At 39.2% G+C, this 15,191-nt stretch overlaps 1 protein-coding gene across 4 annotated transcripts in view; it reads left to right on the top strand.

The window, feature by feature from the left end:
- jmjd1cb (jumonji domain containing 1Cb) overlaps positions 1-15,191 on the top strand; it is a 238,342-nt gene that overhangs the window by 143,012 nt on the left and 80,139 nt on the right. The window contains exon 1 of one of the 4 annotated variants that reach the window (XM_051673705.1): positions 3,936-4,381. The exons of the other annotated variants lie outside the window; for them this stretch is intronic. The gene's annotated coding sequence lies outside the window, so the exon portion shown is untranslated. Of the gene's footprint in view, positions 1-3,935; positions 4,382-15,191 lie in introns of those variants that run through there. 4 annotated transcript variants of the gene reach the window in all.

The raw sequence follows: 15,191 nt of genomic DNA, 5'->3' as shown, positions 1-15,191 counted from the left end.
AAAGCCACTGTCTTTATTATTTTGATCTTAATCCTTACCTCTGTCCATGGGACAGAGCCGTTTAGTTTTTACACAGTTCCTCTTGCATCATGAGACTGATTATGATGTCCTGCCCTTGAGGTGGGCACAGCCAGTGGAGTGTAAGGAAGCCCACCCTCATGAACACACACAGTCCGGCCTTCTGTCTGTGTCCCGCTCACACCAGTGGGCACAACACACTTTCCTTTAATCCTCTACTGTATTCTACGCCACATCTAAACCAAGGACATCCTACCTGTGAGCCAAATGCCTGTCCCTTCATTTTAATTTATGAGTATTATTGTGTCCTCTGTGTGAGTGCTCCCGTTGACTAATGTTTTTCAGCAGGCTTGTATTTCAACCCAGTGTGGCCGTTTAAATCCAGCGCTGCTGAGAAAGTTGTCTGGGGCTGTGAGGAGGAATCATGGCCATAGCCTCTCTTGCTTTGCCTTTGTGTGATCTTTAAAGGAATAGTTCACCCCAAACTAAAAATTGTCATTATTTACTCATGGGGACAGACACACTCTAGCTCTAAAAATGATAAAAGTGCCATAAAAGACCTGTATTTCATGTCTTCTGAAGCCATACAATAGCTTTGTGTAATGAGCAGACCGAAATTTTACTTCACTAAAAATCTTGCCCTACCTTGCAGCTCTCAAATATCATTTGTGTATATTCTGAAATGCCACATGAATACGTTGCACCAGGTTTGACATAAATGATGCCTGAATGCCATTGGTTCCCTTCGTGTTGGGTAAGTTATCCAAAAATGAATCCACTACAAATTAGGGTTGCAGCGGTATACTGGTTTCACAGTATACCACGGTATGAAAATGGATGGTTATCATACCATGTACATTTGCTTATCTACGGTATTGAGAAAAAAAATGCAACCGGGCGGAAAATCTCACCTGCGCATGCGCATCTCCTTTCCTAATCGACTGTCTGTCAGACTCGTCAACTTGCCCCACACACACATTCAGCAGAGAAAATGTCAGAGAGAAGCGAGGTGAGGGGGTCTGACTTAAGTGAGTGTGTGTGTGAGTTAAAGCAGTGTTTCTCAACTGGTGGGTCGCAGCTCTATTCGGACTGGGTCGCGGACAGCAGGGAAAGAACAATGCCATGGGTCTCCCATTGAAGATATTTCGGCGGTCACCCAAGTGATCGCCTATTTAGGACTGCCGAGGCAGATTTAATGATAATCTCACAATCAGCTAAAGGCTTCTCATCTGCACTTTCGCACGAGTGTAATGGAAACAGCTCGCGATCATGATATACTCTTCTTTCTGATGCGCGCGTGCAACAACCAGGCTTCTCTCGATATTGCGGCACGCAGACCTCGTCACTTGATTTCCAAAGTAAAATCTGTCCTGAAGCAAAAGCAGTTGAGAACCACTGAGTTAAAGATACAGACAGGAACAGTCTGGCTGCGCTGTCACATACCTACAGTATATGTTAATTATGAATAATCATAGGACATTACTTTAAAAGCTCACACAGCTGATGTTATTTTTCATTTAGTAGTTAATTTAACATGCTATGCTAACATGTAAACTAACATGCTTTAGTTATATAACATGTTATAGTTACATGCTATTTCTTTTATCTTGTTTATAAATCGGTTTATTATAATTCTGTTAGCTTTCTTATTTATTTTAATTATTTTTTTTTTTTTTTTTTTCCTTTTTCTCCCAATTTGGAATGCCCAATTCCCAATGCACTCTAAGTCCTGGTGGTCGCATAGTGATTTGCCTCAGTCTGGGTGGCGGAGGACGAATCCCAGTTGCCTCCGCATCTGAGACAGTCAACCCGCGTATCTTATCATGTGGCTTGTTGAGCGCGTTGCCACGGAGACATAGCGCGTGTGGAGGCTTCACGCCATCCACTGCGGCATCCGCGCTCAATTCACCATGCTCCCCACCGAGAACAAACCACATTATAGCGACCACGAGGAGGTTACCCCATGTGACTCTACCCTCCCTAGCAACCGGGCCAATTTGGTTGCTTAGGAGACCTGGCTGGAGTCACTCAGCACGCCCTGGGATTCGAACTAGCGAACTCCAGGGGTGGTAGCCAGCGTATTTTACCACTGAGCTACCCAGGCCCCCTACACATACTTCCATTAAAAAAAAATGGTTTCAAGTTTCAATTATAATAAAGCCTAAAAAAAAAAAAACCTTCTGTTTTCACTCCTTTAAGGGTCACTGTAACTGATAATAATAATTGAGTAATACCGTGAAACTGTGATATTTTCTGGGACAGTTATCATACCGTGAAAATCTCATACCATTGCAACCCTACAACAAATTACTCATCCTCTGAAATTGTAATCAGATTACACTACTCATTACATAAACATAAAAAGTAAACATTGCTAATTACTTAAGTAACTTTCTAAACATTTTTATAGAAAAGTTTGTTTTTGTTCAAATTCCAGATAATGTCTATATTTCCTACTTGTTAATTGTCACAGTCAAGTCATCAACTCAGCACCACGTTTCTTCCTTATATTGACTCGCTAGTGACTCTTTAGCTGTCGCAGAAATGCAAAAAGATGTACTTTTAAAAATTTAAATGGGCACATGGGATTTACTTAAATTTTGGTGTGCTTCTCTCATAAAGCAGTTGTACGGCTTCAGAAGACTTGGAATACAGCAGGACTTCTACTTTGTTGCATTTTGGTCTTTTGGAGCTTGACAGTGTTTGTCCCCAGTAAGTTTTATTGTGTGGAAAACAGCACTCTAGACATTCTGCCTAATGTCTCCTTTTGGCCACGTTCACACAGCAGCAGAATACGGTTGTCAGTCCTGTTTTAAATACTTAATCCAGTTACGTTCACACACAGTTCGGTTATTTACGAGAGTGAATAACTGACACCTGCAAATTTTAAGGTCTCACAGCTGCATTCTCTGCAAACGCTAGCTGTGTGAATGGAACCGTACTGGACAACTAGTCTGTCACGTCATATAATGTGAGAGGCACACTGCACTATACACGTGTGTCTCGTGTGTTTCATGTGGGGATTCGTTAACTCAAGGAGATGGAGATATTAGCTGCTTGTCATCCGATGATTCAGCCGCTGTTTTCCACTGGCTGCTCGTGGGCACAAGCTGGATGACACAAAAGCTGTGGTCTGCACGTGGTTAAAAAGCATTCAAAGCCGCTGTAGTTTAGTTATGATCTGATGGATGAACTTGCGCCTCGATTCGACTTGTTAATTTAAAAACGCGGCGTCAGTTGTGATGAGACATGCTGGAGTGATGGATGTCGCCATCTTTGGTATTTACTTTAGTCACCATCACTATGGTTACAGCTGTTAGAATTCGGTTGTGACTTTGATTGTTCATTCATACAGACAGTATTTGAACTGCTACTGTAAGCTGTTGTATGAACAGGACATTTCAAGACTCACACCTGAAAGTAAATACTATTGTCAGTTCCAAACACTGACTGTGTGAATGTAGCCCTTGTGTTCCATGGAAGAAAATAAAGTCATACAGGTTAGAAAAAACATGACCATGAGTAAATGATGAAAGAATTTTTTTAAAGTGTATGGTACGTGTGTGTGCCATTGGCCTACTCATCAGTATGAGTCATACTGTGGGCGGCTGTGCCACCTGTGATGGTGGGCGATTAGTTACACTGTACATAGCAACGCCCTTTTCATGGTTTACTTGCCTCCATTGCATCTCCCCCCTTTGCATTCTTTCATTTCACTCTCTACAGTGCCACACTGATTTGCTCACCGCACACAGAGCCACTGCATCAACAGAGCTAACAAAACAAGATGAGGGCTAAAAATACCAGCCTGTGTGTGCTTGTTCTTTCAGTATGTGGGTCTGAAGAGCTTCCTGGTCGCTGCAGTGGTGTAGTGTGTATGAAAGAGTGTGTTATATGCTTGTGTAACCAGGCTCTGGAGGAAGCAGGCAGTCTAACCCAGATCCACACCTAGGCAGGCTGAGAGACTTCGCTCAGTGAACGGATCGGACTTGTTCCCAGCACTGCTGATGACGTTGATAGTCCAACACTTAGAGAGAGAGAGAGAGAGAGAGAGAGAGAGAGAGAGAGAGAGAGAGAGAGAGAGACAAGCACGAGGGAGGGAGGGAGTGAGCGATCTGCCTCAATTTTTCATCCTCCTCGCCCTGTTTTTTTGAGTGCTGCGGCAGTGGAGTGCTTCTCTCGCTCTCTTATTTCCAGCGTCTGAGCAGATCTTTTCAAAGCACGCTGCCTCTTTTAAAGACCAAAAGACGCTTTAGAGAGAAACTTGCAATTGTTTGTTTCAACACTTCATTATTTTTGCCTGACTCTTAAGTTTATTTAACTCCTTCTTCGGTATTTGCTGCATCTCAAGGCCAGCAAGGAGGTAAGTAAACTATCTCTTAAATTCCATAAAAATGCGTATTTGTTCTGAATATGAGATGGCACAGAACGGTTCATGGTTTCGTCGAACAGGATGTTTATCAACCATCTGCTAGTGCGGTGCAGTCAATCGTGTTGTGTCTACTGCTATGGCTGCTTTGCTTACGGGCCGCTAACTTAAATGGTTAAAAATACCAGCACCTTTCAGAGCCCTGGTAAAGCCGATAAAACTATAAACCGATAAAACTATCATGGGCAGACCTGCTGTATCAGAGCTCACTGTGCAGGGGGGTTTTTCCTGGTGTATGCTTATTAAATCAGTGCCGTAGAGGACACATGAGCCGCCCGGACAGATGGTGGGTGTCGGACAGAACTGCAGCTGTCAGGAAAACCCCTGTTAGTGGAGACAGGGAAGGATGGTGTGGCTGGTTTTTGGGTTGGTGTTGCACCAGGGGTCGTCTAGTGACTGCTGTGGTGACAGTGGGCGGAGACGTTTTGTGTTTTGACAGGCCTCTTAGTTTATTACAGTAAAGTAAGCTAATTATGTCGTCCAGTTCTCTCTCTCTCTCTCTCTCTCTCTCTCTCTCTGGGGCAAAATCTGGAGGAGCATTTAATCTTCTTGAGCCACTGAGAAGTGTACTGCCTGAAATGGTGTGTGTAGGTGTGTGTTTGAGGGAGGAAGGGCATGGTTGCACTATGACCCATTTAGCAAACAGCTCCTTCAATGCAGCACTGTGCATATTGCGGCTGTTTCTAATTATGCCTCTCAGGTCCAAGAGAGAGAGAGACAGGGCGAGAGTGATCTTAGGAATCAGTCTTGTTCCAGAAACATGATGAGCAGGACGTTTTAAAGGAATAGTTCAGCTAAAATGAAAATAATGTTGTTCCAAACCTGTATGACTTTTGTTCTTCCATGGAACACAAAAGACGACTTTTAATAGAAAGTCGACACTGTTCAGTGTTCATACAATGAAGCGAATGTACCAATACACCATAAAAGGCCAAAAAAAGGTTATTTTCATAAACTATAACTAAGACGAAAACTATTGGTTTAAAAACATTTTCATAATCTAAAATAAAATAAATATTGCAAAGTAAATGAAAAACTAAAACGAAATGAAACTGACAACAGTTATTAAAAAACTCACTGAAATAATATGGTAATAATCAAAAAACTATTATCGGTTTCATAATCAGTGAGCACTCACTCATCTCATGCCTGTTGGTGCCATGCAGGCTGGTTTGACTATTACTGTAACTGCTGATCTCCTGGGATTTTCACACACAACAGTCTCTAGAATTTACTCCGAATAATGCCAAAAACAAAAAACATCCAGTGAGTGGCAGTTTTGCAGACCGAAATGCCTTGTTAACGAGAGAGGTCAACAGAGAATGGCCAGATTGGTTCAAACTGACAAAGTCTATGGTAACTCAGATAACCGCTCTGTACAATTGTGGTGAGAAGAATAGTCACTAGGGTTGGTGCTGTTTTGGTGGCATGAGGGCAACCTACACAATATTAGGCAGGTGGTTTTAATGTTGTGGCTGATCGGTGTGCGTGCGTGCGTGTGTGTGTATATATATATATATATATATATACACACACACACACACACACACACGTACACACACACACACACACACATATATATATATATACACACACACACACACACACACGTACACACACACACACACACACACACATATATATATATATATATATATATATATATATATATATATATATATATATATATATAGTGTTGTATTAAATAATGAAATAAATGAGAACAGAGTTGTTTTTTTTCTAGTGTAATATCCCAGTACCGCCCTGCTCTGTTTATTGATGAGGTCGTTCAGATCGGCTGAGAAGATGAAAGTGTGTTTATGCTGTTATTGGATGTAATGAGGAGCTCATTGTGCTGGTTGGGTTTCATTTATTGTATGTGTGTGGTGAGATGTGTCAGAGAAAAGTGGGAAAGTACCTTTCCTCCTGTCGGCATGTGTTTCTCTCTGCAGTGTGGTTGGTTCTCATGGCTCTGGCTTTTCTCAGGCCGGCAGAAGGAATGTGGAGCTTTCTCTGGAGCAGAACACACACACACACACACACACACACACACACACACACACACACACTCACTCTCTCTCTCTCCCTCTCTCTCTTCTCTCTCTGCCAGCTTTGTGTAGGAACAGGAATTGTCCATTAAACTGAAACTGGTTGTTTGAATTGTTTTGGCTGGGCGTCCAAACCTTTTGCTCCATTTTAAGGTTTTATGAGGATGAAGTTCTACTTGAGGTTGTAAATCTTACATACTGCATTATTACTTGGAATACTACATGGTCTCTGTGTATTTTCAGAATGGCAAAATAGTCGTAGCTTTCCTAACTCGAGTTAGCTTTCCTAACTCAAGAGTTAAAGCATTCTTACACAAAATTGGTTTAAATGCACAGAATAACATTATAATAGTGTAACAGTTATGTGAGAACAATAAAGTGTTTAAGGTCTGAGGCATTTATCGCTGCACACCGCATACTGTTGCACATTCTATTTTTAAGAAATAGTAGGCAGTATATAGTACATCTTGCACAATATGCATTAAACAGTATGCTAGTATTCTAAACATCACCTTTGCCTCTCTTTGACATTTGAACTGAATCAGTAACAGCCGTGATTGAGACTTCCTGGGCGGAAACTTTTTTTTTTTTTTTTTTTGGTTGAACAAATGTTTTATTATAATTGAAACTTGAAACCATTTTTTAAATTGAAGTATGTGTAAAAAAAAGTCTCCCTTTTGAAAATAAATAAAATAAATAAGAAAGCTAACAGAATTATAATAATAAACCGATTTATAAACATGATAAAAAAATAGCATGTAACTATAACATGTTATATAACTAAAGCATGTTAGTTTACATGTTAGCATAGCATGTTAAATTAACTACTAAATGAAAAATAACATCAGCTGTGTGAGCTTTTAAAGTAATGTCCTATGATTATTCATAATTAACATATACTGTAGATGCGCAACAGCGCAGCCAGACTGTTCCTGTCTGTATCTTTAACTCAGTGGTTCTCAACTGGTTTTGCTTCAGAACAGATTTTACATTGGAAATCAAGTGGCGACCCACCGTAGTAAAAACGTAACCTGTATTTAATGTATCCTGGGTCGCATTTCCTTTTATGTTGCAGAGTTTTGTTCATGGTTTTCAAGAACAAGGACATGCATCAAGTGACATTATTTTTGTTGTTGACATCAACAACAAAAGCGACAGGAAGGTTTCTCTCCACCCTTTTAAAAACTGAAGAGAATATTTACTTATATGAGCCCATTATTATCCCGTTTGTTTCCTAATTTCAAACATAATTCAAACAGAACATACATATTACACAGGAGGAAAGGCTCCTCATTACCATGGTTAGGTCAGTGTAGCTAGTCTTAAATAATAGTAATAATAATAACAAATTATAGTATTTATGAAAAAATAAGTACAAGCTGAAACACATCTTGAAACTTTAACTACAACTGCCCCTGTTCATATAAAATGAGGTCTAATAGATTCTACCATTAGATTATTTCAAATGAAACTATAACATTTTGTCAAAACATGAGTTACTTTTACTCATGTAAAATCGTGAAACAATTTTGTAAAGGTGATGCGTAATGATTTTATTTTATTTATTAGCGCATTGCACAGTGTTGCTGTTTTCCTCCTCAGTGCTGTTTGGCATGTCAGGGCTGCCTACTGTTTGAGAGGTTTGACTTGACTTCCGGCGTAATGCTTTAAACTAGAAAATTGTCTCACTAGAATTGACATTGGTCACATCAGTTTTGAGGTCTGTGCTCCGCAATATCGAGGGAAGCCCGTTTGTTGCACATGTGCGCCAGAGAGAAGAGCAGATCATGATCATGAGCTGGTTCCGGTACACTTGTGCGAAAGTGCAGATGAGAAGCCTTTAGCTGATTGTGAGATTATCATTAAATCTGCTTCGGCAGTCCTAAATAGGCGATCACTTGGGCGGCCGCCGAAATATCTTCAATGGGAGACCCATGGCATTGTTCTTTCCCTGCTGTCCGCGACCCAGTCCGAATAGAGCTGCGACCCACCAGTTGAGAAACACTGCTTTAACTCACACACACACTCACTTATGTCAGACCCCCTCACCTCGCTTCTCTCTGACATTTTCTCTGCTGAATGTGTGTGTGGGGCAAGTTGACGAGTCTGACAGGCAGAGAAGGAGGAAAGGAGATGCACAGGAGCGGGTGAGACTGTCCATCTGGTTGCATTTTTTTTCTCAATACCGTAGATAAGCAAATGTACATGGCTGCAACCCTAAATGAAGGTGTCTTTGTCACATGTTTATAATGGGAGCAGTTGCGTGTAGTTTCGTCATATTGCAGCATGCTGCCTCTCTCAGTGTAGAAGGGGTGTTGCTGAGACCTCAGGACATTCATAGGCTACATTCACACAGTCAGGATTTGGGATTCACAACTGTATTTACTTACAGGTGTGAGTCTTGAAATGTCCCGTTCATACAACAGCTGACAGTAGCAGCTCGAATACTGTTTGTATGAACGAACAACCAAAGTCACAACCGAATTCTAACAGCTGTAACCATAGTGATGGTGACTAAGAAATTGTGACGGCAATACAACGGCATGTCTTATCACAATTGACACCGCGTTATTGAATAAACAAGTCCAATTGAAGCGCGAGTTAATCCATCAGATCATAATTAACCGGCAGCAGCTTTAAATGCTTTTTAACCGTGTGTAAAGCGCAGCTTTTGTGTTACGTGGCTCGTGCCTGTGAGAAGCTCTGGTGGAAGACATTTCGGATGACACAGCTCATTTCTCTGTCTCCGTGAGTGAACGAAACCCCACATAAAACACACGAGGCACACTTGTGTAAGGTGCAGCGTGGCTTTCACTGTACATGACGTGACTAACAACAAGTTGTCCAGTACGGTTCCGTTCACACAGCACAGGATTGCTGAAAATTGCGGTTGTGAGACCTGAAAATTTGCTATTGTCAGTTCGGTTATAGAATGCTGTTGTCACTCTCGAAAATAACTGAACTGTGTGTGAACGTAACTGTATTAAACTCAAAACGGGTCTGACAACCGTATTCTGCTGCTGTGTGAACGTGGCCATAGAGTGCAATGGTTGCGTTCCAGGCGTAAAAATCGGATTCATTTTCTCCATAGAGAAATAGATATTTGGCAGTAACACATGAACCTTCCAAAACAGTCAGTAGGTGTTTTAAAAATTTTAAGTAAAAAAAACAAAAGTATAATTTACGAATTTGCAGTAAAATATAACATTACACAGTTCAAAAGCCTGCTTTCGGTAGTATTTTTCCCCTATTTTTTTCTAAAGGATTTCTAACAGGGGTTTTCCTGCATTGAACATTTGCGGCAGCCAGCAAAGTGAAATTTCGGGCCGCCGAAGCAAATTTTATGATATTCATCTTGCTTTCGGCACTTTATAAGTGATTTATAGACTGGTATCGCATGCATGTCGTGCGATCAACCGAGAATCTCTCGTGCAAGTGATATGCTCTTCTCTATCCTACTACTGTAAACTAGAGCATGCAGGTGTGTGCGCCTGTCAACCGGGCTTGTTTAAAAAAATGTATTACATTAAATTACACAATGATGGCTTCAACAGAAGCATTAACCATTGATTAGCAACCCTGGAGCTCATGACTGGTCTGTTTTATATAAATTATAAGTTAAAAATCAAATCGTCTATGGAGAAGGGTTAGTTAATGGGATTTTTAGCTTGACTTTAACTGTTACCAGCAAGCCACAACAGGTATCTCATGCATGGCCTGCTAGCATGCAAAACGGTAACGTGACACTCTTTGTGGTCATAAGATTATTTTGAAAAGTATGTGTGGTTATTAAAGCAGTCTGTTTTTAAGCTGCCTGTCAGGCAACACAGATTCCAATGAGAAACTCCAATGAGAATACTTGCTGTCTGCCACAACTATTGGTGTAGATCATGAGACATTTTCAGAGCTCCGGTCAGGAGATTGCATATGACAGCTTGAATGCATGTGTCTGCGCAAAAGAGACACAACATAGAGATGTATTTATATGTTCAGAGAGAGACCAGGTGTCTGTCTGTCACAGTTAATGACTGCTTCACCACGAGATCCTGCATGTGTAAGCGGAGCCGCTGTTCCTCTGTGACCTTCATCAGATAGCGTCGTTCCGTTTCCCCTCTGGCTGCACTAGCGATTTAGAGTGATAGAGACGGCATAGCCTCCAACATGCTTTGCTATGCATGAACCCCGTCACAGCTCTGCTGCATATTCCAGTGCTCTCAGTCTTATCAAATATTTAAAGCTGAATTACGGCCCGCTGAGCAGCGCCCGGCTGAGGACGATATTTTGGAGATGCTTTGTCTGCCACAGACAGCCTGTGCTTTCTCTGAAACACTCTTCCTTTCATTGGCCTCCTTTTATTTCCAAAGGAAAGGAGACAAATGTGGTTTGTGTGTGTGTGTGTGTTTCTGTGTTTGCATGGATTAGGGTTGGGTATTTGAGTAAGTAATGTGAATACAAACCTTTTCCATTTTATTGTAACAATACATTCTTCCAGCGATGCGGATGGAACACTGCTATAAAACATGCAATGGAAGCATCAGAACCGTTGTCATGACAATTTGTTGGTTGTTTGTAAACTATGCATGCTTGTATCAAATTTTCATATTGTAATAATTGCTGAAACTTGTATTGTAGTATACAGTATTGTTGTGGTATTGTATTAAATTACAAAAGAGGTTAAAAGATAAACCAACTCTGTTGTTGTTCTTAATGACAAGTTTGATTTCTTTTTTAAACACAAAATCTGGTTTTAATTAAAAGATCATAAAGAAAGTAACTTTATGATTGGTATGATCGCAACTGATCGGTCAAATACACTTCAAAATTCTGCCAAAATGCCCATCTTGAAAGGCCTGAATGTAGGGAAAACCTACAGGAATGTCAGCCAGGCAAAGCTGTTCTTGCATAATGGAGGAGGAGAGAAGAAAGTAGAGGGAGAGTTTCCACTGCTAAATTAATTTCTGTGATGAAAGGATGTTGTTGTCATTTCTGTATAACATGGAGAGTGGAGCACAAACTAATGCAGGCCTAGTTGTAACACATGGTTTAAAAGTTTCCACAAACACTGGTAAGACAAAACGTCATTTGTTTACTTGTCTCCATATCAATACTGTTTAGAGAAAAATTGTGGCAATAAAATAAATAAAACTTAGAGATATCTCAAATTTCATTTTACAGTAAAGTAAAATTTCACAGAAAAGTTATTGCTAAGTGTTCTATTTTCATCTCTGTTTTTAGTGTTTATTCAAAACGAGGCAAACTTGGTGCAAGTTTTGATACAATTGATAGAGGGGAATTTTATTCTGTCATATAGTCGTTACAGTGTGGCCCGCCTATGGGGCATGTTGTAACATTTCACTTCACTTCTTTCCAGATAGATGATGAAAAATCTATACACCATATTAATAAAACAAAACCACATATTTGTACCAGATGTGTACTATTAATGTGAAAAAAGAAAAATACTCTGAACCCCAAGTGTATTTACACAAACTTAAGAATACCAAAAGTGTAAGTTTGTGCCCCATTCTCCCCCATGAAATACAAATGTAATATTAAATATACTTGAATCTTTAATTACATCGTTTATTTATGAGATTTTGTTTTGACTAGTAGAACTTCTGAATGGCTGGTAGCTTAAAACTGTACTAGCCAAAATGGTTGGTTCAAACCCTAACCAAAAACATAAGAAGAAGAATGTGAAACTGAAATGGAGATTGACTGAGCAGGGATGAGAATTTATAATAATAAAAATAGGACTTAAATATTGATCTGTTTCTCACCGACACCATTCATATAGCTTCTGAAGATAAGGATTTAATCGCCAGAGTTGTCTGGAGTACTTTTATGCTCCCCTTATGTGATTTTTTGGAGCTTCAAAATTTTGGCACCCATTCACTTGCATTGTATGGACCTACAGAGATGAGATATTTTTCTAAAAATCTTCATTTGTGTTCAGCAGATGAAAGAAAGTCATACACATCTGGGATGACATGAGGGTGAGTAAATAATGAGAGAATTTTCATTTTGGGGTGAACTATTCCTTTAAGAGGTGCTGGCTGCACTTCATGGCTACTGCCCCAGGAAACCTGTGTTAGCTGTTTATTGTTGCTGTTGTTTTGAGTTCTTTCCTTTATTTGCCTGATAGGAATTCTGTACAGTATCTGATTTGTTATTACTGATCTGCTGAAATCTGAAATGATCACATCATTTGACAACAGGTTGCTAAATGTAGTAATGAAAAAAATGCTATGCATTCTTCCTCAAAATTACTACAAGAATCATTAAGCAACCAGAATGGTGAAGTGAAATCGGAAGCAAACTCCTTAAATTCCTTACAATTTTTTTTCTCCTGGCAAGTTGCGCATGTGTGTGTAACGTGGATCCACTCAGGTGAATTCTGTATTCTGGAGACACATGCCAATTATTGTGCTGTTTGGCAGCACGATTGTGATGAGAGGTAACTGCTTAATGGCAAGTGACAGATGTGACCCAGTTGCAATTGCTCAAGGAAGTGCCTTTTATGTGTTGTTGTTAGTGTATGTGTGCGTGTGTGGCAGTGTCATAGATGTGACATCTCGTTTCCTCTTTCTGGTGAAATGCTCTGGCCGTGAAGTGCTAAATGCACCAGTTGTGGTGTCTTTGATCTAGCTTGATCTAGTTTTCAGCAGATTAATCACTACCTGTGTCATGACGAGTTCATCCAGATGTTTATTCACATGCTTATATTCATAAATCACCAGTGAATCATGAAGTGAAATTGACTGATGTGTTTTATGACTGAAATTATACTGATTATTTTTATATTTAAGTATCTGATAACAATGATGTAGAACCGATTTTTAATTGACTATTTATTATTATTTATGCCATTATATGTATTTATATAAAGGTTTTGCAATCTAAATGGTCACATATTTATCAGTAGACCTAATGTTAAAGAACCGATAAAGTAGAAAAGTGTGAATATTAGTGAAAAATATTGGTCTGACCGACAAATCGCTCTTTTCCTATTGTGTAAAACCCACATCAGCAGCACCTGCAGAGCTGTTTGGAGGTGAGACATGTCGACCCTGTGCTTCCCTCTCTCTTTTGTCTGTTTGTGCATTTCTGCTCACAGCTGCAATAAGTTTGCATTTTCCAGTGGTCTGTGTTGTGTGTGCAAGTATTTATTAGAACAGTAAAGCGGGTTTTCCCCGCTTTACTGAGAGACGTGGATCTGCTGTTGCTATATTTATCTGTCCTAGAAACAGCTAGTGTGAGTGTAGCCTTGATTCAACTCCCTAAATACTGAAGGGGAGGCAGATGACACTGCTAGCAATCTGATAAATGTAGGCTGCGGATTTGCAGAAATAGATTGATATACTGTAGCCTAATTTTGTTTGATGTCTCTGCACCATTAATTTCAGTGGAGTTAAGTATCATAGTTGCCATTCATATCACCCAAAATATTTCCATGCACTTTAAAACAAGAAAGCTTCATTAGCATGTCAAACTTTCAAGCAAGAAGGCACTTCAGGTCATGCTATATTGTGAATGTAGTAACAGCTGAAGAGTGTTGTTGGGCACAACATGCAGCAGAGCAAATATATTCACAATGTATCACCAGCTGCCTCATATTTACATGTCACGATTCAACACTCAACAAGATTAAACAATTGCGGCAAACTTGCAAGAGAAATGTGAGATCATTTTGAATCTCTATCACATCGTTACAGAGCTTTGCAGACATTTCTGAAATCCAAAAATGAGATATAGATATTGCATTAACTGAAGAGCCATATGTGTCACTTATTATTAATAATAATAGTGAATTTTTGGACACTTGAAAATGTAAAAAAAAAAAAAAATTATAAATTAGTTTAATGTAAATGAATAAAGGTACATTTCTTGTTGTAGCATAATTTGTACGTAAGACCTTTGTTTTATTGGACAAGAAAAACTAGCCTCATACCATGTGACCTACATTTGGTTTTTGTCCATTGAAAATATGTAAAATGAACCACATTAAGAGCCCCATGTCTCTGTGATTTAACCATACAGGACCTTAAAATTGAAGATACAAAAATTTAAGTTTGTTCTGCAGTAGAACCTAAAAGGATATTATAATATATTTAATACTAATGGAGTTATAGGCTCTCAAACGTTGTAAAAACATCACAAAATAGTTTTTTTTCCCTTTTTCTTCGATTTTTAGACTCATAGCATTGGCATATCCAGTAATGCAACAAGGGGTGCTTAAGTTGACTGGTTTTGATAATAGACCTACCTATTTTTGAAAAATAAAATAAAATAAATAACGGTGCTGCCAGCAAAAATTTTTTTACCTGTAAATAAAATAAAAAAAGGGGGCAATATTTGATTTCCAGGGGCATTTTTTTTTACCTTTACAGTGGCATTTTTTTTTATTTTAATTTTTTTATTCTAACCTTATAAAATGACAGTGTCATCCTTTTATGTTATAATATAAACAGTTAATTAAATTTGAAAAATGGCATGTTTCGATAATTGCCAAATTGCTTGATCTGTACATTGCATAATGTGCATTGTTACTGAAACAAAACTTTTTTTTTTTCTCATTCACATTTTTTCCAAACATTTCTACTGTTAAATTACAGCCAACAAAAATAACGCACCGACAGCATTTCTCCAGATTTGGAACAAGGAGCTTAAAAAAACTTTACAACTCCATGCTAACT

Source organism: Myxocyprinus asiaticus, chromosome 36 (genome assembly GCF_019703515.2).
Source record: "Myxocyprinus asiaticus isolate MX2 ecotype Aquarium Trade chromosome 36, UBuf_Myxa_2, whole genome shotgun sequence".
NCBI lineage: Eukaryota > Metazoa > Chordata > Actinopteri > Cypriniformes > Catostomidae > Myxocyprinus > Myxocyprinus asiaticus.
The sequence above is the reverse complement of the archived record's forward strand: the minus strand, read 5'-3'. Positions and strand labels throughout refer to the sequence as shown.